The sequence below is a fragment of the Macaca fascicularis genome, chromosome 12, assembly GCF_037993035.2.
Source record: "Macaca fascicularis isolate 582-1 chromosome 12, T2T-MFA8v1.1".
NCBI lineage: Eukaryota > Metazoa > Chordata > Mammalia > Primates > Cercopithecidae > Macaca > Macaca fascicularis.
The window spans coordinates 124,798,944-124,826,323 of record NC_088386.1 but is presented as its reverse complement, the minus strand read 5'-3'; the positions used below and the strand labels follow the sequence as shown (position 1 = coordinate 124,826,323).

Genomic DNA, 27,380 nt, shown 5'->3' with positions numbered 1-27,380 from the left:
TGTCTTCACAGAAATGTTTTTCTGAATGTCCCCAGCTCCCAAAGGCCAGATCGAGTATGGGCTCTATCTGGTGCCTAATGTTCGTTTACTCTTGTGAGGGGATGTATTAGTTTTCCAGCACTCGTGTAACAAAGTACCACAAACTGGATGCTTAATCAACAAAATCGTGCTGTCTCAGAGTTCTGGAGGCCAGAAGTCCTAAATCAAAGTGTTGGCAGGCTTAGTTCCTTCTGAGAACTATGAGGGAAGGATCTGTTTCAGGCCCCTTTCCTTGACCTGTACGTGGCCATCTTTACATTCACGGTCTCGTCCCCATGTGCATGCCTGTCTCAAAATTCCCCCATTTTATAAGGACACCAGTCACATTAGATTAGGACCTACAACAATGACCTTACTTTAACTTAATTACCTCTGTAAAGACTCATATTTCCAAATACAATCACATTCTGAGGTGCTGGGGATCAGGACTTCAACATATGAATTTGGAGGGGCAACAATTCAGTCCATAACAGTAGTATTTCGCAAAGTCTTGAAATAAGTGTGAAGGATATTCCAGCAGATATCTCATGGAAGAACATTCTGTTAATTTCAGTATAATGATTATAAGGCAGGAGTTTACCTGGAATGTTCAAGTCATACCAAGGAGACCACTGTTGGTGGAGTTTTTAATCCCAGCTAAAGTGGGAAACCACTTTAAGGTTTTTAGTGGAAGAGTGATATCATCTGATTTAATGACTTAAAGGGATTATTCTGGGTGTTTTGATGAGAATAACTGTAAGGGGAGGTAGGAAGACTAGTGAGGATGTATCACAATAAACCAGATGAGAGTTGATAGAGATTCAGTTCAGGTTGGTGTTGGGAGTAGTGATAGATGACCAAATTTTGCATGTTTTGAAAGTAGAGGCAACAGTATTTGCTTATAGTTTAAATGTGGGGTACAGGCAGAGAAGAGGTATGGACAACTCCATAATTTTTGCCTGAGCAACTGGAAGGTGTGATGATGCCATAAAAGTGAGACAGGAGAGTCAGAAAAGTTGATGGAGGGTTTTGTTTTGGACATGTTAAATCTGAAATGTCTGTTCGTTTTACATTGGTGTTAAAACACAGGCAGTTGCTGATATTTAATTCCATATAACTATAAAATTAGCAATTTAGCATCATTCAACCTAATACAAGTCTGGAGGTAGAAGAAAGATCTGGGAATCATCAGCGTAAGGTGATATTTCAAACTGTATTGTAAGAGCAGATCACTGTGATGGTCACTGTCCAACTAGGAAGAAGAAACCATACAACTGTTTTAACTGGAGGATGCAATTAAAATAGATGTTAGGTATTAGAGCAACAAGAAGACAACAAAGCACTAATAAGGAGTCACATATGTAATAACTTCACACCTTGGCTGGGGAAACAAAATAGAGTTTGGGATTAATCAAATTTCAAGGCTTGGAAGAGAGGTTCATGGGGCTAGGGCTCAGACCTCTGAGGAGGTGACACCATGTGCCTGGTGTTTCTGAGAGGGCATAAGGAGACTGATTCTGGTAATGTAGGGTGTGAGGACCGTACCACCTCCCCAAGGAATGTTTGAAAAACTGCCACTACTGGAATTTGCTGTGTCTTCCAGTGTGATGGGTCATTGTGGTTCAAGTTTCTTCTCACTCTCCCAATCTTTTGATTTACCTATTGCACCTCCAAATGGCAGAACATAAATGGGACCAACAGACAAAAGAGAAGTGTGATTTGCAGAGTTCCTGTCCCAGCTTCACAAAACAGAAAGTAGACCAGGTGTCATTACAGTCTCATGGCTGTAATCTCAGCACCTTGGGACGCCAAGGCAAGCGGATTGCCTGAGACTAGGAGTTTGAGACTAGCCTGGGCAACATAGCAGGGTCCTGACTCTATGACATACTTAAAATATTAGCCAGGCATTGTGGCAAGGGCCTGTAGTCCTAGCTACCTGGGAGACTGAGGAGGGAGTATTGCTTGAGCTCAAGAGTTCAAGGTTACAGTCAGCTATGATCATGCCTGTGTACTCCTGCATTTTGACTGGAACAACAACAACAAAAAGCATAATCACCAAGAGTGACCCAAAGAGTGAATATAGATAGTGCCTCAAGTTCTGGAACACTCCCTTGAGGCATCAAGCAGAATAGGAGCAAAGGAGACATAGAAGGAATCATCAGTGAGGTTGGAGGAAAGCTAAAAAAAACCTTGATAGCCCAGTGAATAAAGTGGTTTAAAGAAGAACTGTTTATCCATTGTGTACTATGTAAAAAAAAAAAAAAAACTAGTAAATTGTGAACCAAGGATTAATTAATGTATTTCACTATATATAGTCATTGATGATTTGAACATTTGGTGAAGTGGTGGGAACAAAAGGCCTTTTGGGATTTTAAGAAGGAAATGGAGTAGAGAAATTAAAGACTTCAGTATACATAGCATTTTGGGGATGACATACGTAGCATTCTATATACATAGCATTTTGCTGTAGTAGGAAGCAGAGAAATGAGGCAATATTTAGAAGTCAAGATGATATTTCTTTTTAAGTAATGGGAGAAATGGTAACAGGTTTGTGTATTAATGGGGATGATGTAGTAGAGAGGGAAATACGGATTGTATAGGAAATTCACTGAACAATTTCTAAAACAATGCCCTTGTGATGGCAAGAAGAGGTGGAATCAAGTGCACACATTAAGAGATTTTCTTTAGGTTGGAGCATGGATAGTGCATCTCTGATCATAGAAAGTATGGTGAATTTGTGAGGACAGATGTTGGAAAGCATGTAGATGTGGTAGTGGAATTTGTTGACATTCTTTCCTGGTTGCTTAAAAGATTGCTTAAATTTCCATGTCATCGACTGAGAGTGAGAAGAGCAGAGAAGAATGTATGGTAATAGTGAAGAGAGCAAGACAGTCAATAGATGAGGACAGGAAATTAGACTCTAACTCTTACAGCCCCAATTTCTTCACCTTCAAAATACAGCTAAATCCTAACGCTTTGTGCAAAATAAGAGTTCTACAATCCCCTCACGAAATGAAGAATATGATATGTTAGATATATATTATTAATGGTGAGATCTACACAAAATAAAAGCTAAACAATTTCATAGAAAAATAGCCAGGGAGATTAATTATATGTATATTCATATACATATAATTAATAATAATAATGTTTGCATATATGAAACTTAAAATTTTTCAAAAAATCTTTTAACACAAAAAGTTATTTTTCACTTTCTGTATTCGTCCCTTCTCATGCTGCTATGAAGAAATAACCAAGACTGGGTAATTTATAAAGGAAAGAGGTTTAATTGATTCACAGTTCTGCATGGCTGGGAAGGCCTCAGGAAAACTTCCAATCATGGCAGAAGGGGAAGCAAGCACCTCCTTCTTCACAAGATGGCAGGAGACAGAAATACTAAGCAAATGGGGAAAAGTCCCTTATAAAACCGTCAGACTTCCTGAGAACTCACTCACTATCTTGAGAACAGCATGAAGGTAACTGCACCCATGATTCAATTACCTCCCACTAGTTCCCTCCCACAACACATGGGGATTATGGGAACTACAATTCAAGATGAGATTTGGCTGGGGACACAGCCGAACCATATCACTTTCCAATGAAAATGCATTTTAAATTGATCTATTACATATCCATTATCATAAAATAATTTGGGTTAAAAATGAAATCATTAAACTGAACACTCTTTGAAGTCAGAGATAATGTCATGTTAAGTCTTCAGTATTAAATGACTGTACTCATATGTAGTAGCAGTCCAGTAAATATTTTTGAGCTAATTAATATAGCAATGCTAGTATATCAAATATTATTTATGAGAGAGGAAGAGAGAGAGAGAGAATGTATCAGACAAAACAGCATTGTAGGTAATATAAACCATGGTATTGGTCCTTGGCCTGTTAGGAACCCAGCCTGGCAGCAGGAGGAGCCACAGTGGGCGAGTGAGCATTATTGCCTGAGCTCTACTTCCTGTGAGATCAGCAGTGACATTAGATTCTCATGGACGCTCAAACCCAATTGTGAACTGTGCATGTGAGGGATCTTGCATAGGGCTGCAAACTCCTTTTGAGAATCTAATGATAAGTGTAATGCACTTGAATCATCTTGAAACTGTTCTCTCTAACCCCCCGCCTGATTCATGGAAAAAAAAACTGTCTTCCATGAAACTGCTTCCTGGTGCCAAAAAGGTGGGGACCACTGGTATAAATCCTTCTTTTCTGAAGTGATAAAATATATCCTCAGGCTTGTTAAAATATTTCTAAGTCTAGTAACAAAGTATCCAATAACTAAATATATAAGAATATCCTCTTTCTGAGCTATCATTGGATTTATAACTTTGGGAACACAAGCAGTCCTGAATAATTATTACTGGAAAAAATTAATACTTCAGGTTTAATATTTTCTTTTAAAACCTCCTCATGGGAGGACAGATTCTTTGTACTGATAGGTCTTAAATGAGATGCTAAGAGAAATGGTAGCTGACATTAATGGACAAATAATAGTGTCTGTCCAAGAACTAATCTGGGAAGACAGCATGACCATTTTTATGGTTAGGACCATGTAAAGAATGTCTTTTCTGCTAATTGAGAATTAGCTGTCTGTTAATTTCATGCCCAATTTTGAGGTAAAAGGACTTTTCATATTTAATATGTAATTCATGCTATTTTTCTTTTCAAATATTCTAGGCCATGGCTATGTCGGATCATTCTTTAGAAGAAATAAGCTTTTCCTCTTGTGATTTGAAAGACTAGTGAAGTCACAGAAATCATTTGTAACCTAATGCATGGAGTTAAAGAAAAAATGTTGTGTCTTTTATTTTTAACAGTTTTCTTGAGGTGTAATTTGTATATCATAATATTCAACCATTTAAAGTGTACAATTATTTAATAAATTTTAGTACATTTACAGAGTTATGCAACCATCACTAAATTTTTATTTTTATTTTTTTGAGACGGAGTCTCGCTCTGTCGTCCAGGCTGGAGTGCAGTGGCGTGATCTCGGGTCACTGCAAGCTCCGCCTCCCGGGTTTATGGCATTCTCCTGCCTCAGCCTCCCGAGTAGCTGGAACTACAGGCGCCCGCCACCACGCCTGGCTAATTTTTTGTATTTTTAGTAGAGACGGGGTTTCACCGTGTTAGCCAGGATGGTCTCCATCTCCTGACCTCGTGATCTGCCCACCTTGGCCTCCCAAAGTGCTGGGATTACAGGCGTGAGCCACCGCGCCTAGCTAAAATTTTTTTAACATTGTCATCATCCTCTTAAGACTGTACATCCCATTTGCAGTCAAGCCCAGTTCCCACTGCCAGCTTTGGTGACCACTAACCTACTTTTTGGGGGGATATTTCACATACATGGATTAGGCACTGTGTGGTCTTTTGTGTTAAGCTTCTTTCTTTTCATAATTTTGAGAATCATCTGTGCTGTAGTAGCTTGTTATTTTGTATCACCAGTAGTATTTCATTGCTTAGCTATAGTATATTTCATTCATCTGTTCATAAGTTGGTGCGCTTTGGGTTGTTCCCACTTTTGGACTATGATTAAATTTTATATTTACTCAGCAAGTTCAATATTTCCACCTGGATATCCTCCTCCACATCAGGTTGCATTCCAAGGAGGAACATGGTGTTTGGGTGCCTGGGAGTCTATTCTGACTTCCACAGCCAAATGAAGAGCACTGTAGGGTATGGTCCACCCACTCCTGGGATGCTCTGACTGACTCAGGTGTTGGAAACTGCTTCTTTCATCTTCATCAGATGGAGCTGGTCTGGTCTTGGATCATGCTTCAATTGTGGTTCAATTTTCTACCTATCTTCCTAGCCTGTTGTGGTTTGTCAGTGAGACTGGTTTCATCCCCTAATTGCCAGAATCCTTTAATTAGACTCCAGATATTGACCTTCACCTTGGGTGTTCAGCCTCTGTTTTCTAGAACATAGGCAACATGTCTGTGTGTCTGCATCTAAAGGGGTCTCTCCATCCTTGCTCCCTTATGTTAGTTAGGGTCTTTCTGGTTTGCACCATCATATCTTTTTAATCATATTCCTTGGGAACAAGAATTAGAAATGTAGGTTTTGTACTTTCCACTATGTGGTGGGCTCCTGTTTTTTGCAAACTGATTTGGTAGTCAATTTTTGCATGCTAGGTGTCCTTAAATAAATTTCAAAAGATTGCTTGTTTGCCATATAGTTTTCTAATAAAAACACAGGAAAAACAAGCCAATTAAAACACAAAAAGGCAAAATTATGCCCCTATGTACTGGCCACTAAAGGACTTCATAAAGACTTCAGGAGCCAAAATCAGTTCCTTTTCGGCAAAGGCATAAATGTTTAGTTCTATATAGTGATACTTTCTGTAACCACTGATTGCCACCCTCAGCAACTCAAAACCTATTGGAACTTCTATTGATATCAAAATGGTAGTTCTGTCACTGGTGAATAAGGTAGATTATTTATACAGTGCATTATCCAAATGCATTGAAACAGGGTACCCCTTCTTTAACAAATGCCCTAGTGTTGTCTTGGAATCTAAATAAGAGTGGGCACCATTTCCTAAGTTCAACCAAAAATACCTCTTTATCAAACCAGAGTCAACACAAATCTAGGGCTTTTTGTTTTTTTTCTTTGCCTTATTTCCTGGGCAAGGAAGTCCATTCCTTCTGTGTTATTCTGTAGGGGGCTTTTCATATCTACTTTATAGCACTTATCCTCTTTTATTGCAATTTACAGTTTCATTGCAATTTATAATCTTCTTCATTAGATTATAAAGTTCTTTGATGTCGAAATGCTTTTTTCTTTCCACAAAGTCTCGCAATTTAATTTACTTTACAATTGATACTAAATTAGTGCTTGTTGAATTGATAAATGAATGAGGAAATGGCGAAAAAGTGGATACTTAACTTCTGCTATTTGCTCTTTATTGCAAATTGTTTGCAAAGTGGACTATGAGATGAAGTTTAGTTTGCAGAATGTTTATTAGAGTGCCCTTGAAAAAGAAGAGGAGTGTATTTGTGCATTCTTGCACTGCTATAAAGAAATACCTGAGACTGGACAATTTATAAAGAAAAGAGGTTTAATTGGCTCATGATTCCACAGGCTGTACAGGTAGCATGGCTGAGGAGGCCTTGGAAAACTTTCAATCATGTCTGCAAAGAGGAAGCAGGCACACCTTATGTGGCCAGAGCAGGAAGAAAGAGAGGGACGTGGGAGGTGCTACACGTTTAGAAACAACCAGATTTAGTGAGAACTCACTCACTATCATGAGAACAGCAAGGGGGAAGTCTGCCCCCATGATTCAGTCACCTCTCACCGGGTCCCTGCTCCAACACTGGGGATTACAACTGGACATGGGGTTTGTGTGGGGACACAGATACAAATCCTATCTGGGGGAAGTGGGATTGGGCCTAGAAATTGTTGAGCTGTGTAAAATGCCCTTTGATAACCCCAGGTAACCCTGCACAAAGCTCTGAAGCCAAAATGACCCGAGTTGCCCATATTGCGTTGAAATGGCAATACCATGGTATCTCTCTTCCATTAGTCAATCACTGGATGTGGGCCATCATGTGCAGGGTGTGGTCTGGGCCCAGCTGCTCTCTGCTACAAAGAAATCCCTGAAGGTCCTGACAAGGGGTCCTTTCCTGTAGCAGGATCTGGGTTGTGCGTCTCTGTGTCCATCAAGTCTCTTTTTCTTTCAACCACAATGTTAGTTAAGGCAAAATCATAGTCACATTCTGCTATTTTCTTTTCCCAAATTTTCCATTTCTGTTACAAAAGACCACTGTAGTATACGTTGAATTCTGCTATGCTACTGAAATAGCATTTTTGTGTACCATAAGTATTTTTTAAATGTTGCATCAAATTTTTGTCATAATTGCCAAATAATTTTAGTTTAAAATTAAGAGCAGAAACTTAGAAGACAAATGGATTTTCTAATCATTTTAGAAGTGTCCTAAAATTATTGTTTCATCATTTTTGATAGATAGTTCTTCCTCTGTCAACATAGGTGGGAGAAGTTGTTTTACATTAGTGAGACTCTTGGATGAATAATTTATCAAATTGTCAGCAGCTGTTTTTTCTAACAATGTATTTTAACGGACTAGTCCTATTTCATTTTTCAAACTTAAAAAATTTAAATTTTCTAAAAACATATTGACAAGTTTTTTTTTTCACAACTTCTTCTGTAATATCAAAGTTGGCAGTGATTTTCTGTCTCCCTATGTATAGTATCAGAACTGAGAGCATTTTTTGTTAGATGTGTAATACTTTATTTTCAATACTAAAATTTCTTTCTGCTGACAGTCTACTGACCTATTCATTTTGGTTTCTAATAATCTCTCTTTTTCTTATACACCATTCTTAGCTGTAAGGTTAATTGTAAGCTTACAGTTAAGCTGTAAGGGTTAAACCCTTTGTTACGTTCCATGTTGAGCATCACCAGGAGATAATTGGTGGATCTCTTGTTTCTGCTAATTTTCCCATCCAAGGGACTGATTGTACTTACAAAGGGCTTTGCACATGACAATGACAATTCTTTATTAGATGGTTCCCAGGAGGTGTAGCTAAGCCAATAAAGAGAACTTTTACTTGCATTACCAGGTGATGTTGGCTATTTCCTATTTATAAATCTACTTGTTGAGTGACTGGTCTATACAGAAAGTTTCACATGCATTATCTTATATTCTCATATTGGCTTTGTAAAACAAGTACTATCACCTGCTCTTTAAATAAGATAAACCTGAGGTTCACAGAGAGTTTAAGTTGATTTTGTCCAGAGTCCTATAGTAAGGAAACACCAGACCTCATATTCAGGTCTTCTGAGGTCAAATTTCTAGTTTTCCAGTCCTCCAAATTAGGGTTGTACTAGCAGAGTTCCATTTAGAAAAGGTGTAAATATTGTACTTATCACATGTGCAGTGTAGGTCATAGAACTGGCACTGGTTAATTCAATAATTGACTATGAATTAGATTTTAGGGAGTTATAGGAATTGTGGAAGTAAATATAAAGAAGTACATTTTGGTACTTATCTGAGTCCTGAATTCCCATAAGATCAATTCTTATTGATAAGAATCAATAAGAATGATAATTGTAAAATGATAGGGTGTTATGCTTAAACAGGGCAGACTGAAGACATACTTTTCTTTTCCCCTCTGAAAAGTTCAGTGAAAAGAGAGTGAAGGAATCAAAAGACATTTACCCAACTGGTCAAAGAGAATGGGGTAGCATCCCTGTCTGCTACATGTACTGCAAATACTATTCCATCTGTTGGGTCATATGGTGTAAGTGAGTGAGCAGCTTGCACGGTACGCTGTACACATTACAGAGATGTATTTTACTCTGGGCCCCACTCAAACATTCTAAACTGGAAGCCTAACAGAGGTCTTGGTAAATTATTTGTTTCATACACAACTTATGTGAGTATATCTTGCCTCCAGTATTCAAATAAGTTTCTAGCTATTTTGTCCCTTTCTTAGTGGTAGAAGATATCAGATACAAGATTTAGCCCTTAATTTTGGAGAATAGATCTCAACCTGCTTCAGAACTCTCAAGTTCCTGGAATTTCACTGAAGTAGCAGATTGCTGAAATTTTGTTGGATTTACTTCCTACTCTCTGGTATGCATGTATTTTGCCAGAATATTTCTACTTCTTTTTTTTACCACATTCAATCAGCATGCTATCACCAGTATGATGGACTAGCATAATATCTTGTGGAATGCAGGATGATAAAACTGTCTCTGGACTAGATTATGACACAGGACTGTACATTTCATATACCCCTGAAGTAGGAGAGTGAATAAGTATTTCTGTGTTTGTCTTGTAGTAAATATTAGTAGTTATAGAGGAAAAAACACTCATTAGACTACTCGCTGTGTGCCTGGTCATAGGGACTGTATTATTTCCAGCAAAGAACCTCATATAGAATATGATCTACAATTGAAGTTGCCACCTGATTAAATTTATAGTAATCCATTGTCATTCTTTGAGAGCTGTCTCTCTTCCACATAGGCTGAATGGGGTAATTGAGTGAGGATGTGGCTGGTATATCTGCAGTTCTCCCAGGAGGGCAGTATTGATTCTGATTTACTATTTTGGCACAGAGTGGCAATTCTAGAGGCTTCCTCTTGGCTTTTCCTACTACAATAGTCCTCACTTTATGGGTCAGGAGAACAACATGGGGATTCTGCCAGTTGCTGGTTATGTCTCTTCCAACTATAATTTCCAAGACTATTAAAATAACCACACAGTGGATTAGGAACCCAAGAGACCTATTGTTAGATGGATCAAAGGCAAATCCCATTAATCACCTGGTTTTCGTAAACCCCTACTCTGACTGGTAAACTTTAATCATGTTTGAGTTCCTAAGAATTATTGTCAGTTAAAAGACGGGGTCTAGTAATCCCCACAACATCTGAGTATTTTCCTTTCTTCAATTTACTGCTTTGATAAGTGATCCCAAGTAAGGTCTCATTGGAGGAAACTAAGAAGAAAATATACAGCGCAAAATGTTGGCATTGTATCAGATTTCTTTAAGAGAATTCAGTCTTCCATTCAACTGGCTCTAAATCAGTGAACTGCATCAAGTCTTGTAGTTTACTGGGGAGTCCTGATTCTCTTGTGATGATTCAAGTCAGATTTTTGTTCACAAAACTTAAACTTCCTCACTTGTAGAAGTTAAGTAAAACTTTAAAAGAGAGTTCATATATTTCAATCCTGGGGACAACACCAATAATCTAATGAGACAAACCATTATTGCTTTAGCTGTGCTATCCATTATAGTAATTTTGTCCATATCCACCTTGTCACTATGTGTTAAATAATACCACATAGACCCCACCATTCTGGAATGCCATCAACCTCATGATATTCAAAAACCCCATTTTTATAGTAGCATCTCCCATTCTTATTCCTGGCTTGAAGATACTATCCACTAGAAGGCTTTTCATGGATTCTTATGCTTCCATCAAAAATGTGTTTTTTGAAACCATGGTAAGGGCAATATCATTCTGAACGTTCTAGGGTACCTGGATAAAGTACGACTGAGTAGATAAATAATAATATTACTACATGTTGTATCTCTCTAATCCTTTAGATTCCTAAAGTATTACATGCTTTCCTCTAGACTGAGCATACAAAGGGATTTCTTGCATTACAACTTTATTTAGCATAGGTCACTGTTGTCTTCAGGAAAATTGTGAGAGCTACTCCCTGCCACTCAAGCTATGCCATAGATTCCAGAATATTTGGAGTGTGTACTATATCAATAAATTCAGCCGAATCCAATATCCTAACATTTTTTACCATAGTCTATTATCTCTAGAATTCATTCCCATATATATTATTCAGGTTTGTACTAGAATACATTGCCAAAACTTTAAAATTATTTTCATGTGTGTGGGGCTTCAGCTAGATTACACATTGTTCTTATCCTTCTGGGACTTGCAGAGATTTGGATCTGTTATAAGTCTAGAAGATATGAGAGGTGACAACAGTGGGTCTTGAGAAGGATCATTATTCCCTCTATAACTCAGTTACCTCAGAAGACTTTAATGCAGGTCATTAAGGCAAGGGGAGGCTAATGTTCTCAGATAAGAAAGAAAGTACCACTTCTATTTAAAAACTGGCATGGTGGATTTGGGTGTTCACAATTTTTATTTTCATCAGAATCTGCCCGTATATCCCATACCAATTTTCAGAATTTTACTCCTTCCTAATCAAAACTTTAACCTCATCATAAGGGGCTTCACAAGATTTTTAATTTAATTCGTTCACCTGTAGCATCACATTTTGAGCTTGGTTTTCAGAAATGTTGACTCTATCATTACATAAAGAATTTATTTAGGATAGTCACAGAAAAGTTCTGTGTTTTTTGTGTTTATTTTACCTGAAAGTTGACCTGGAAATTTTGGTCCTGATATCATTGTTTTTACTCCACATTTACTGGCTCACTCAGAAGTAATAAACCAACCTTATAATATTTCCACTCCGTATTTCCACTACAGTGTTCTATTGAGTTGGCTATATGAGTTTTCAAAGATGTATCTTCAACTAGGCATTTTATTCCAGGTGACTACTGGTTATAATTTAAGTAAGTAGCCCCTGAAGACCACAGAATTTCCCATTTGCCACTTGATGTGACCTGGCTCTGTGTCCCCACCCAAATCTCATCTTGAATTATAATCCCCATGTGTTGAGGGAGTGACCTCATGGGATGTGATTAGATCCTGAGGGCAGTTCCCCCATACTGTTCTCAGCATAGTGAGTGAGTTATCACAAGATCTGGTGGTTTTATAAGGAGCTTTCCCTGATTCACTTTGCACTTTTCTCTCTTGCCACCATGTGAAGAAGGAAGTGTTTGCTTTCCCTTCTGCCATGATTGTAAGTTTCCTGAGGCCTCCCAAGTCATGCGAAACTGTGAGTCAATTAAACCTCTCTCCTTTATAAATTACGCAGTCTTGAGTATGTCTTTGTTAGCAGTGTGAGAACAAACTAATATATCACTGGACAGAGGACAGTACTATCTTTATATCTAGTCATATCAGAGAACAAAATTTAGATTTTTATATTCAAAACTCTCTATTTTTGAAATTAATTCCAATATCAATAACTGTATCAGTCTAGGTTTGGTCAAAGAAACAAACTAAGCTCTGAATTCTGAACAAAAAATATTTATATAGAATTGGGAGATTGTGATACTCTTGGAAGAGCTGGGTTGAGTGGGAAAGAGCCAGCATTGGTAAAGATGCTACCGAAAGTTGGCAAGCAGCTGCAGGAAGGTGGAGAAAGTGACAGTGGCAATCTCTTCTGAAGCAGTGGAGTGAGTGCCTTCTACAAGCATGTCAGGAAGCCACTATGAAGCTCACGTCTTCACACACAACTGATCACTCTTGCCTCCCCCCATTTACCATATTCTGTTACATTTATGTTTTCCAACTCTTATGTGATAACAACTTCTAACCTGGACCACATAGGAAACAGGACTCAGGAAACATAGTTTTGCCTTCAAATGTGTGTGATAATAGTGGTAATGAATTAGCAACAGAAAATCCTGCATAATATCAAAAACTGAAAAATAAAGGAAAATATATTAGAAGTATAAATACATTATTTGGAAGCAATAGCTAGATGCTATATATGATTTTCTCAGTAGAGTACAAACTGCAAGTAGAATGGGATGTGGTGAGATGCTACTATATGCCTTATTAGTCTTAACATTATTTTATCTTTAAAACAATAGGCAAGTATTACTTGAATGTCTAGGGCAATGATGCTAAGGAAATATCATTTTTCAGGTAAATTAGAAATTTTTACTATGCAGATTTAAAACATTCCTATGTAGATTTAAAATAATTCTATAACTTCAAAATAAATGCAGCGTTCTGGTTGGAGCATTCTATTTTATTTGCTCAAGCTACCTGTTATTCTCAACTAGGCCACAAAGAATCATAATGTCTTCCAACGGCTTTTGGGCTAATATAGGACACATTGTATATTGGGGATGTTATGTTTGTTCAGATGAAGTCATGACCAGGACAGGAAACTCTGACTCCAGGGGCAAAATATCCAGTGCCAGTTTTACCTCTAATAAGATATCACCTGCCTGTTCAGTTGGCTGGATAAAGAAGGATAATTTCTCTTTTCCATGACAAGTTCTGGACCTTGTTTTGCTGAATGTTCCAGCAGGGCTTACACTGTTTGGATGAAGATGAAGTGTTAAATACAACTGTCAGTCTGAGGTTTTGTTGGAAATCATAGCAGTGAGGCCTTAACTTTGTTTGTAGAGGACATAGAAAGAACTATATGTGAATTTAGTTTAGATTCTTAAATGGTAATTGCCACAATTTGGACAAAAAGCTTTCATAAACATTCTTTAGAAAGAGGTAATTTTGGAAAGGAATTTGTTGAGTTTTATTGTTGTTGAAGGCTTGTTTCTACTTATTAACCTAAAGTGGTCCAGTACAGAAATGTGTAGCTTTCCAAAGAAGCAGGATTGCATAATTTATTAAGCATGTGTGCCTTAAAAGTGTGCTCTGGGTTCAGGTCCCTGTTCTTTTGCTAGAAAAATTACCCTTGAATTGTTTGAGTGAAGGATTGGTTTCTCCTGCTGTAAAACGAAGTTGGTAACACTCCTACCTCATGGTATTGTGGGGAGGATTCAAATAACTGATAATGCAAGTAAATTGCTTAATAAAGTTTCTAGTACATAAAATAATTAGCTACCATTATGAATATGTTTGGATTATTTTTTCAAAATATATTACACAAAAACATATTTATAGAATGTGATTGAGTGTGTATGTGTGTATCCATGAGACCTTAGGAAATTTAAAATCATGAAATAACAATATTGAGAATCATCTTTTGGAATGCTCTGAGGAGTAGATGAGTAAGCGCACTGTATGTTTGTTGAAAGGAATAAATGAAATCATGTAAATAAAATCTGTTGGTAATCCTTCAGAGATTCTAACACAACATAAGCAGATGTTGCAGAGTTGTAGTTAATACAATCGATGCAATAGCATTCTATCCTTCTCTGCATGCTTGCAACACCATGAAGAATAGTATTGCAGTCTTGCCCTTGGATGCCTGGGAGAGCTATAGCATGCAATGGTTTCAGCATCCTTGTGCTAGAATGCACTAATAGAAGAATGCCAGTGTGTAGAGAACCTCATATACAAGTTACCTCTTATTATTATTGTCATTATAATAGGACAAAATATATGAGAACAAGAGCAAATATCAGAGTTCTCTCAGCTAACTTTTTAAAAAATTGTACTAATAAAAATGCGAGGCTTGCTCAAGGTGAGAAAAGAGACATTCCCTGAGTCTGTACTAGAATGAAAGACTCCAGGTTCCAAGTTTGTTTCTCCACTCCAAGTTGATATTAACCTACTGTATTCATTCGCCAAGGTTGCCATAACACAGTATCATAGACTGGGTGGCTTAAATAACAGAAATTTATTTTCTCACATTTCTGGAAGCTAGAAGTCCAAGATCAGGGTGCCAGCAGGATTGGTTTCTTCTGAGCCTCTCTCCTTGCTTGCAGATTGGCTGCCTTCTTGCTGTGTCCTCACATGACCCCTCCTCTGTGTAAACACAACCTTGGTGTCTCAGTCATGTTGACTTAGTGTCCCACCTGCATGACATTATTTAACCTTAATTACCTCTTTAGAAGGCCAAATACAATCTCATTGGGGGTTAGTGTTTCAACATACGAATTTTGAGTGAACACAATGCAGTCCATAACTCCTACTTATTACATTATTGTTCTTCCAATATTGTTCTAATGTTCTTTTAGGTTAAACTTCTGATGGTCATGTTTATATCCAGAACTATGCCTGTAGGCACATATATTGAACTTAATCATTTAATCTTGGTACTTAGCATAAGGGGAGCAGGCCAATCTGCCAAACAGAATGAACAAAAATATTATTTGTAGAACAGTTCAAAATTTTAGTTCTATTGTAAATTATCAACCTTTTAATTTTTTTAATCGATGGAACTGTGCATAATTATGGTGTACAATATGTTTTTTTAATACATATGCATTGTAGAATGGCTAAATCAAATTAATTAGCTAGCATATTAATTACCTCACATACCATATTAGTTAGTTTTCATTCTGCTGTTAAAGACATACTGGGCAATTTACAAAAGAAACAGGTTTATTGGACTTACAGTTCCACATGGCTGGGGAGGACTCACAATCATAGCGGAAGGCAAATTGGAGCAAGTCACATTTTACATGGATGGCAGAGGGCAAAGAGAGAGAGTTTGTGCAGAGAAACAACTGTTTTAAAACCATCAGCTCTCATGAGACTCATTCACTATAATGAGAAAAGCACGGGAAAGACCCATGCCCATGATTCAGTCATCTCCCACTGAGTTGTCCCCACAACACATGGGAATTATGGGAGTTACAAGGTGAGATTTGGGTGGGGACATAGAGCCAAACCATAACACATATTTGTCTTTTTTGTGATGAGAACATTTAAGTTTTACTCTGTCAGCAAATTTTAAGTATAGAATACATTGCTATTAACTATAGTCATCATAGCAATTGTGAATGGGAATTCATTCATGATTTGGCGCTCTGCATGCATATTGTTCATGTATAGAAATGTTTGTGATTTTTGCACATTGATTTTGTATCCTGAAACTGCTGAAGTTGCTTACCAGCTTAAGAAACTTGGGGGCTGAGAAGATGGGATTTTCTACATATACATATAGGATCATGACATCTGCAAATAGAGACAACTTGACTTCCTCTGTTCCTATTTGAATACACTTATTTCTTTCTCTTGTCTGACTGCCCTGGCCAGAATGTCCAATACTATTCTGAATAGGAGTGGTGAGGGTGAGCATCCTTGTCTTGTGCCAGTTTTCAAGGAGATTACTTCCAGCTTTTGCCCATTCAGTATGATATTGTCTGTGGGTTTGTCATAAATGGCTCTTATTATTTTGATCGATGTTCCTTCAATACCTAGTTTATTGAGAGTTTTTAACATGAAGAGATGTGGAATTTTATCGTAGGCCTTTTCTGCATCTATTGAGATAATCATGTTGTTTTTGTCTTTAGTTCTGTTTATGTAATGAATTACATTTATTGATTTCAGTATGTTGAACCAGCCTTGCATCTCAGGAATGAAGCTGACTTGATTATGGTGGAATACAGCTAACAAGGGAAGTGAAGGACCTTTCCAAGGAGATCTACAAACCACTGCTCAAGGAAATCAGATAATACACAAGTGGATGGAAAATCATTCCATGCTTATGGACATGAAGAATCAATATTGTGCAAATGGCCATATTGCCCAAAATAATTTATAGATTCAATGCTATTCCCCTTAAATTCCCCTACCATTGACATTCTTCACAGAATTAGAAACAAAATATTTTAAAATTCATATGGAACCAAAAAAGAGCCTCTATAGCCAAGACAATCCCAAGCAAAAAGAACAAAGCCGGAGGCATCATGCTATCTGACTTCAAACTATACAAGGCTAAAGCAATCAAAACAGCATGGCACTGGTACAAAAACAGACACATAGACCAATGGGACAGAGTAGAACTCAGAAGTAAGATCACACATCTACAACCATATGATCTTCTACAAACCTGACATAAATAAGCAATGAGGAAAGGATTCCCTATTTAATAAATGGTGCTGGGAGAACTGGCTAGCCATATTCAGAAAATTAAAGCTAGACCCCTTCCTTACACCTTATACAAAAATTAGCTCAATATGGGTTAAGAACTTAAATATAAACCCCAAAACTACAAAAACCCTAGAAGAAAACTTAAGCAATACCATTCAGGACACAGGCACAAGCAAAGATTTCATGATGAAAATGCTGAAATTTTGTTGCAATTATAACAAAATGAAAATTGTCAAATGGGATATAATTAAATGAGCTTCTGCACAGCAAAAGAAACTGTCACTAGAGTGAACAACAACTTGCAGAATGGGGGAAACTTTTTGCAATCTATCCATCTGACAAAGGTCTAATATCCAGAATATCCAAGAAATTTAAACAAATTTACCAGAAACAAACAAACAAACAACCTCATTAAAAAGTGGGCAAAGGACATGAACAGACACTTCTCAAAAGAAGACATTTATGCGACCAACAAACATATGCAAAAAAGCTCAACATGACTGATCATTAGAGAAATTAAAATCAAAACCACAATGAGATACCATCTCACACCAGTTAGAATGGCAATCATTAAAAAATCAGGAGACAACAGATGCTGGTGAGGCTGCAGAGAAAAAGAACACTTTTACACTGTTGGTGGGAATGTAAATTAGCTCAACCATTGTGGAAGACGGTGTGGTGATTCCTCAAAACCCTAGAGGCAGAAATACCATTTGTTCCAGCAATCCCGTTACTATAATACTCAATGGAATATAAATCATTCTATTATAAAGATATCTGTATGTGTATGTTCATTGCAGCACTATTCACAGTAGCAAAGACATATAATCAACCCGAATGCCCATCAGTGATAGACTGGATAAAGAAAATGTGGTACATATACACCATGGAAAACCATGAAGCCATATAAAGGAATGAGATGATGTCCTTTGCAGGGACATGGGTGGAGCTGGAAGCCATTATCCTCAGCAAACTAATGCAGGAATAGAAAACCAAACACCGCATGTTCTCACTTACAAATGGGAGCTGAACAACATGAACATGTAGACACGGGGAGGGGAACAACACACACTGGGGCCTGTTGGGAGTAGGGGTGCAGGGACAGGGAGAACATCAGGAAAAATAGCTAATGCATGCTGGGGTTAATACCTACGTGATAGGTTGATAGGTGCAGGAAATCATCATGGCACATGTTTACCTATGTAACGAACCTGCACATCCTCCACATGTGCCCTGGAACTTAAAATAAAATTAAAAAACAGAAACAAACAATAAATCCTAGAGTTACTATGCTATACAATAGAGCTCTTGAGCTTCTTCCTGCTGACTAAAATTTTGTATCCCTTGACAGTATCCCCCCAATCCTCCTATCTTCCACCCTCTGGTAACCATCATTCTATTTTCTGCTGCCATGAGCTTGACTTGTTAAGAGTTCACATATAAGCAAGGTCATACAGTATTTGTCTTTTTAATTATGTTACTTTAAGTTCTGGGATACATGTGCAGAACATACAGGTTTGTTATATAAGTATACATGTGCCATGGTGGTTTGCTGCACCTATCAACCTGTAATCTAGGTTTTAAACCCTTTATTCATTAGGTATTTATCCTAATGCTCTCCCTCCCCTTAACCCCATCCCCCAACAGGCCCCAGTATGTGATGCTCTTCTCCCTGTGTCCATGTGTTCTTATTGTTCAACTCCCACTTATGAGGGAGAACATGCAGTGTTTGATTTTCTGTTCCCGTATTAGTTGAGAATTAGCACAGTTAGTTGCTGAGAATGATGGCTTCCAGTTTCATCCATGTCCCGGAAAGCACAGTATTTGTCTTTTTTGTCTGGCTTTCACTTAACATTATGTCTATTATGTCCACCAGTTTCTTCCATGTTGTTGTAAATGACAGGATTTTCCTCTTTATTATAGGGCTGAATATCATTTTATCATGTCTATATACCATAATTTCTTTCTTTTTTTTTTTTTCTTTAGATGAAGTTGCGCTCTTGTTTCCCAGGCTGGAGCACAATGGCATGATCTTGGCTCACTGCAACCTCCACCTCCTGGGTTCAAGTGATTCTCCTGCCTCAGCCTCCTGAGTAGCTGGGATTAAAGGTGCCTACCACCATGCCTGGCCAATTTTTGTGTATTTAGTAGAGATGGGGTTTCACCGTGTTGACCAGGCAGGTCTTGAACTTCTGACCTTAGGTGATCCACCCACCTAGGCCTCCTAAAGTGCTGGGATTACAGGTGTGAGCCACTGCTCCTGGCCCCATCATAATTTCTTTATCTATTTATTCCTTGATAGATACTTAGGTTGATGCCATAGCTTGGCTATTGCAAATAATACTGCAATGAACATGTGAGTGCAGATATCTTTCACACACTAATTTCCTTTGAACATATACCCAGAAGTGGAATTGCTGGATCATACGGGAGTTCTATTTATAATTTTTAAGGAAGCTACATAATGTTTTCCATAATGACTTTACTAATGTATATTCTCACCAAGAGCACACAAGGGTTCCCTTTCCTCCACATCCTCACCAACACCTGTTATTTTTTTTCTTTTTCGTAACAGTCGTCTTCATAAGCATGACATGATATCTCACTGTGGTTTTAATTTGCATTTTTCTGATGATTAGAAATGTTGAGAATATTTTCATATATCTGTTGGCCATTTTTATGCCTTTTATGAGGAAAATATCCTTTCAACTCCTTTGCCCATTTTTTCATTGGGTTATTCTTTTTTTACTATTGAGATGTTTGAATTCCTTATATATTTTGGATAGTAACTTCTTGTCAGATGCATGTTTTGCAAATGTATTCTTCTGTACTGTAGATTGTCTCTTCACTCTGTTGAGTGTTTCCTTTGTGGTGCAGGAGCTTTTTAGTTTGATGTAACTCCGTTTATCCCTTTTCTCTTTTGTTGCATGTGCATTTGGAGTCAAATCTAAAGTAGTGATCTTTTTTGATACTCAAGTGAGTATACAATACAGGTTAAATGGAAACAGTCATTGATTATATTCCTTATCATAGAAAGAAGGTTTTATCTGTTGGACAAGGTGGCTCACACATGTAATCTCAGCACTTTGGGAGGCTGAGACATGAGGATTGCTTGAGCCCAGGAGTTTGAAATCAGCCTGGGCGATATCGTGAGACCCTGTCTCTACAAATAATTTAAAAATTAGTTGGGCATGGTGGCATACACCCACAGTCACAGCTACTCAGGAGGCTGAGGAGGGAGAGTCCCTTGAGCCCAGGAGTTTGAGGCTTCGCTGAGCTATGATCATGCCACTGCCCTCAAGCCTGGGGAACAGAGCAAAACCCTGTCTTTAAAAATTAAAAAAATAAAAATAAAATAAAAAGTTTTATCTATTCACTAGCAGAGAAAAATGCTTCCTCTTGTTTTCTACATTATTCAAGGTTGATTTTTCAAGTACAGCCTTTATTGCAAAGGGAAAAATCCAGATGAAAGCATGATCTGCATGCCTTTAGAAGATATAATTGTGCATAGATATACCGATCATAGAGATAGAGATAAGAATAGAAACAGAGATAGACATGGATATAGATATCTGTGTATAGTATAGATTTATAATTTTTCATGTACAACAAAATATTTTATTCTCATTCATGAACTTACATGAAAGTAAGTCTATCTCTGTTTACAAACTTTTATTCATAATTGTAAGATAAACTTTCTACACAGCCTGCCAAGGGCCCAGAAATTGCAAGCTCCCTTAGAAAGAAATACACATGAATGGTCTAATTGCTGAGAACCACTTTTGAGAATGAAAGAACACAGTAAGCATTTTACATATAAATTTAACCTAATCATTTTGTATCATTATAAAACATAAACATTTTATGTTATAGGTGAAATGTGTAGAGTTTTTGTCATTCAACCAGAGCTCGTGCTTTGTGGCAGCTAAGCCAGGAACCAGAGGAGGTATCTAGCTCCAAAGGCAGGTGGAGTTCCTTCTTCCACAATGCTTGGCTCTATTTTGCAGAAATAGAAAATGGAAACCCAGAGGGATGAGTGATTTCATTTAAATTCAACTAACAAGGAAGTGCCAGAATGCTTACTTGACATTCACTGAATGAGACAGAAGTAATTCTCCATACAGACTGCTCAGCTCTCAGCACTGTTGATGGTTAACTACTATGATGAAAACAGTAAGATAGTTTCTAATAAAATAAAAATTGTTTGCACTTATCATACACACATCTCTAGCAGGCTCATGGCCACTCCTTGGAGGGTGGGAATATCTGAGGACACCCCTTGGGTATTTGAAACTATCAGGGAGAGCACCTGGTGGACAGGTGTGAACCTAGTGAAGGCCACAGTAAAATGTTAGGTCTGGGAATCAATTGTTCTTGATGAGGGATAGAAACTGTAAAGGTTGCTTTCATTGTGTAGCCAGCAAGCAAGTGGCCACTCAGGTAAGTGGGGGAACACATCTGACCATTGCTTATAATGAGCTTCTTTATGTTGGCGAGAGTTGGATTCCACCTAAGCTGTAAATCAACCCTTCTCTTTCGCATCATCCAAATCCATTCCATTGAAAACGAAACTCTGGCAATGATTAGTAATTTCTGAAGCTGGAAATGCTGTCTTGATTTGCCTATGGTTGGAAACTCTGCACATTTTCTTTTCTTATATAGAGCTGCCAATTGGTACAGTTTTCCATTTCTCTTTGGATTCATCTCATACCACTATAGTATAAAATCAAAACCAAAATTAAGTTCTGAAATCCTATAAAATTTAATGTCATTGATGCTGATTTCTTTAAATCAGAGAAGACAGATCTCTATTGCCTCCATGGACAATGAGACGGAAGGAAGAACACTTGAGAAACGTTGATCATTTAAAGATACATTTCAGCCCTTGGGTTTAACTTTCCACAGTAAAACATTACTCAAAAATGCAGTTTCTGTTTTCTTTCTCCCACCACCCCCACCATCTGTCTAAGCCACTAGCTCTCTGGTGAAATTACTATGAGATTGTCTCAAGACTGTTAATGGCTGGAAGAAGAGTTCTAGATCAACTGAAGACAAGGAAAAGTGAGCATCCACACAGCACCGGTCAGCTGAACATGGATGCGACTTCAGCAACTCTGCTGCTGTTTTCTCCTCTGTACAAGCAAGGTAGTGTTTAAATACAAATGTAATGCCACCATTTTCTTTATTATTTAAACAAAAGAAACTCTGATGAGATACTTCTAAGCCTGTACATGAGTTTCCATAGCAATCCTTGCTTCAGAATAAAATTAAGATAAAAACTTTCCTAGCGTGACTTAAAAGTCTCAACTAACCTCCAGCAACAGGTTTCTACCACAAGACAGATGTTTCTATGAGGAACACTGATTTGATTAAGTGTCCACAATAGAGAACTTTATTTAGCAGTACCATCTGCAGCCATAATTAGTTTGAACTTGCGAAAATGAAGAGTTTGACAGGAGATACATTAATTTCTGGGAAAAGAGGACTTCCTTATTTTGCATGGATGAAGGCACAGAAATGTAATGAAAAGGCATTCACAGAGATTCTGAGGGAGCTTGTTGAGAGCTTTTAAAGGTCAACATAAGAAGGGAAGAAAACTGGAACATTAACTTTGGGCTGAGAGTCAAGTTAGTGAGGCAGCTGACTGACTTAACACTTCTTCTAACATAGTTTCTTTTCCAATTGGAACAAAAATGGATGTCGGCCATGAGAGCCCAGAAACTAGAGCTACCCAAGGATGTAGAGGTGCTAAACAATTATCTGAACCTTCTTGGACACTGGCACCTGGGTCCCCAAGTTGCAGACAGCTGAGCAGTGCTTCAGAGAACAGCTGACGCAGACTGGCTGGGTATCCAGCACTTCTCAGATATTAATCACCCAGGATCTTGTGAAAAGGCAGATTCTGATTGTTCGGCGGTGAGGTGGGGCTGGCGTATGCATTTCTAACAAAGTGATGCTGGTCCCTACTTCGGTCAGCAATCTAGACTGTTAGAGATAGAGGAACCTGGAATCTCATCCATACTTCTCCTACCCAGCTCCCACATCAACAAAATGTAGGCAAGAGGGCACTTTTCCCTTTCGTCATCGTCCTTCTCTTCATTGTGCCTTTCCTGCCTTGGCCTCATTGGATGTCTGTGCTATCCTGGGATGGAAGAGGCAGAGCAGCAGGAAAGGATCACAGTGGCAATTTGTCCAAGGCCTGAAATAATCCCCTGTTGGAATTCTCACAGCCCATCTATTATTCCTTAGAAAGCAGAAAACAAAATGCAGCTTTTATGTGTCTGGAGACATTAAATTTTGGTTCTTGGGTTGAATCTCACACGACAGAAATCACTAGGACAACACTGTCAACCACTCCTAGGAGAAATGTTTGTTCTTCTTTCAATATAAGTTGGTAAATTTGATATCTGTTGTTAAGATAAATAATTGCATTACGGGAGACACACCTTCATTTTTTTTCTTTAAATAATGGCTGAACTTATTATCTAAGATGTTTATGTACCATAAACTGTTTTTTATCTAGTTGAATTTCTATTGAACTGAAATTCACAAGATCTGGCTTTTGTTCTTTGCTCAGTCTATCACTTACTGTGTGAACTTGGGGCAAAACATTGAAATTTCTGGGGCCCTGTTTCCCTGTTTTACAGTGTGGAGATTCATTACTTAGGTGCCTTCTGAAGCTACAATTCTAGAGTCTTAATAAATAATAGTTGAGTTAATAGTAATTGAGGAGTTAATTTATATTGAGTAAATTTTAATTGTGCTACTATTATATATTTTGGAAAATAACTTCGCTTTTGGCTCATTTGGTTTCCACATCCATGCCAAAAGCTTAATTAGCAGCGCATGTAGCTCAATGTAAGGACAGTTAATTCTAGTCTTATTACTTGACAATTTCATTCTTAGTATGGCAGAATTCTTCCATTTTGGGGAGAAATGTGCAAAGGTAGAAATTATATGATGCCGTCATCTCTGTTAAGAACTTTTATCTTTTTAAAAAAGTCAGCTTTATTGAGATATAATTTACATATCATACCATCATACTATTCACCTTTCTAAAGTATATCATTCAATATTTTAAAGTATATTTACAGGGTTGTACAACTATTATCACACTCAATATGAGAATATTCCATCACCTCCAAGCCCTCTACCCATTAGCAGTCACTTCCCCTGAATTCTCCCCATCTCTACCCCTAGAAAACCACTAATCTCCTTTCTGTGTCTATGGATTTGCCTGCCCTAGACATTTCATATAAATGGCGTCATACAGTATTTGATCTTTCATGACTGACTTCTTTCACTTACCATGATGTTTTCAATGTTCACCCATGTTGTAGCATCTATCAGTACTTCACTCCTTTTCATTGCAAAATAACATTTCATTATATGAATGTATCACATTTTATTTATCTATCCATTGATGGACAATGAGGTTGTTTCCACTTTGGGTTATTTTAAATAGTGGTGTTATGAACTGAATATAAATGTTTTTGTGTGGACATGTTTTTATTTCTCTTGGATAGATACCTAGGAGTGAAATTTCTGAGTCATATCATAACTCTATGTTTAAACTTTCAAGAAACTCTCAGATTGCTTGCCAAAGCAGCTGCCCTACATCATACACTCAGTGTATGACGGATTCACGTTCGCTGCATCCCTGCCAACACTTGTTATTGTGTCTTTTTAGTAATATCATTCTAGTGAGTATGAAGTGTTATCTCATTGTACTTTTGATGAGCACTTCCCTGATGGTTAATGATGTTGAGAATATTCTCATGTGGTTATTGGCCATTTTTATATCTTGTTTAGAGTGATGTCTATTCAGATTTTTACCTATTTTCAAATTAGTAAATATTTGCCTATAATTGAATTGTAAGGATTCTTTGTATTTTCTAGATATGTCATCAGATACATAAATTCCAAATAATTTCTCCTGGATTGGATTTTTTTTTCCACTGTATTGATGATGTCCTTTGAAACACAAAAGTTTTTTTAATTTCAAAGTCCAAGTTATCTATGTTTCTTTTTGTTGCTTGTGCTTTTGATGCCATATCTAAGAAACTACCTCAACAAGATTTATATCTATGATGAACACTTACTCTTGAGAGAAACACTTAAAAAATCTAAAGTATTCAGAGTTCCAGACACTGGAACACAGTGCTTGGAATACCAAGCGCACAGTTAATAAACAGTGTAGTGCAATTTTGATGGCGGGACAGCAGCGCTCACTTGGGGAATTTTCATATCCATAGGCCATATGACACTTTGTCCATTCCTATGGTCACATCATTATGCCAGATTGCAAGAAGACATTAAAGATATAAGGGCTTAATTATTTGGGGGAAACCTTATCTCTAAAGGAGTATAAGTCGGCTGGAAAACATGCTGAGCTCAAATTCATAAAGTAAGGGTCTTGTGTACTATTTCTTTGTAACTGTTCCACACAGAGAAGCTTTATAACAGTCCCTAATACTTACTGAATATTTTAAAGAAGTCAATTAACTGTGGAACAGCTGGGTGTTCATTTAATCCTGTACCCCCTCTTGAAATCTCTTAGACTTCTGTAAAGTGATACCTATTAATTCAGATTACCTGCATTCTATCTCATGGTGCTTTCTATTACCTGGATCAAATGAAAACTTAAAATAAAAATCAAAGTAACTTTCTCTCTTTTAAGCATTTAAAGCATTTCTGCTTGGTTGCAAATGTATGCTTTCATACCCTCAGAGCCCAAAATGGATTTTCTTTACTATGAAAATGTTATATAACAACCTTAGAGAAGAAAATGAAATATTTCCTTATTTACTACCTTAATGAAATGTTTCATTTTGCACATTCCTTTCCACATTTTGCTTCATACATGTGTAGCTTTACACATAACCTCAATATTATTTTCAAACAGTATTTTAGAATATGACTTTCCAACATTCTAGTGCGTGGAAAGGCTTACATCTACATATATAAGAGGATTCCAGATTTGCAGAGTAACTTTGCTCAAGGCAACAATGTCCTATATTAAAAAATCTAAAGTGTTCAGAGTTCCAGACACTGGAACACCAAGCACATAGTTGATAAACAGTGTAGCGCAATTCTGTGCCTTTTTGTTTGTTTGTTTGTTTGTTTGTTTTTGGAGATAGATTCAAAGTGGAAAATGCATCTGATGACTAAATTTTCCCTTGGAGTTGCATGATTTTACACACCTTTAGGCTGTTAACTCTGCCTTCACACTCATCTTTCTGCCCTCCTACCCATTCACAAACAGAGAGTGTCCTGGCCACATCCTTCTTTTAGGCTATGTGATTTGGCTCCTGGCTGCTTCTTTGGTTTCTTCCCACACCCCTCTCCACTTGTAGATCTGATCTGGACACCATGGCCATGATTGTTCCCTTAGAGCTTTCCATTCACTGACCCTTCCTGTAGGGACACTCTGTGCCTGGGCCTTGCACATTTGGTTTCTTCTTAAACTTCATGGCTCAGCCAAATGCCCCTTCAGGGAGAACTTCACTGATCACCCCAATTGAAATTTCCTCTCCCTCCTCCCACCACATCATGTTACTCAATCTTATTTTCTTCATAGAGCTGAATATAGTCTATGAGAATCATAGTGTAAAATTGATATGTTCACAGATTGTTTATTTTCTGTTTCCCCTATGCTGACAAATGGATAACTCATGAAGCAGGAATTCTGTCTTTTTCTCTATTATAAACCGGATTTACTACCACACATGGCACAGTAGGCATTCCATAAATGTTTACTGAATAAATGAAGAAATAAAATTTTATAAATAAGCAAAGCATTTTTTTCCACCCTAGTGTCCTTTCTTCCTCGCTTTGTCTGCTGAGCTGAATGGGAGCAGAATATTTTTATTTTTACATTTTCGATAATTGTGAGAAAACAAAAAAAATAAAGCACTGAAAATACATAGATGGCAAAAATTATTATAGATAAGATTACATACATAATTTCTTTGCAGAAAAGCTCTGGTATTAAACATAACTGAAGAACATTTCCCTGGCAAACATTTTTTCGATGCCTTTAGTCAGTCAATACTACAGCATAATAAAAACTTTCTTGACTGATGGATGGTGTGCCTCAATACTGCTTGTGATAAATATTATATAATGAAATATAATATAATTAATTTAATATAATATTCTGTTTTGATATCACCTGGTGCATTTTCTGACTGTATTTAGCTTAGAGAAAAGTTGCC

At 37.4% G+C, this 27,380-nt stretch overlaps 1 long non-coding RNA gene across 7 annotated transcripts in view; it reads right to left on the bottom strand.

The window, feature by feature from the left end:
* LOC123567975 (uncharacterized) overlaps positions 1-27,380 on the bottom strand; it is a 184,780-nt gene that overhangs the window by 32,167 nt on the left and 125,233 nt on the right. For 5 of the 7 annotated variants that reach the window (XR_010580116.1, XR_010580114.1, XR_010580115.1 and 2 more), the window contains exon 3: positions 14,975-15,140. This is a non-coding gene — a long non-coding RNA (uncharacterized lncRNA). The remainder of the gene's footprint in view (positions 1-14,974; positions 15,141-27,380) is intronic. The other 2 variants (XR_012421541.1, XR_012421542.1) reach the window with 1 other exon arrangement.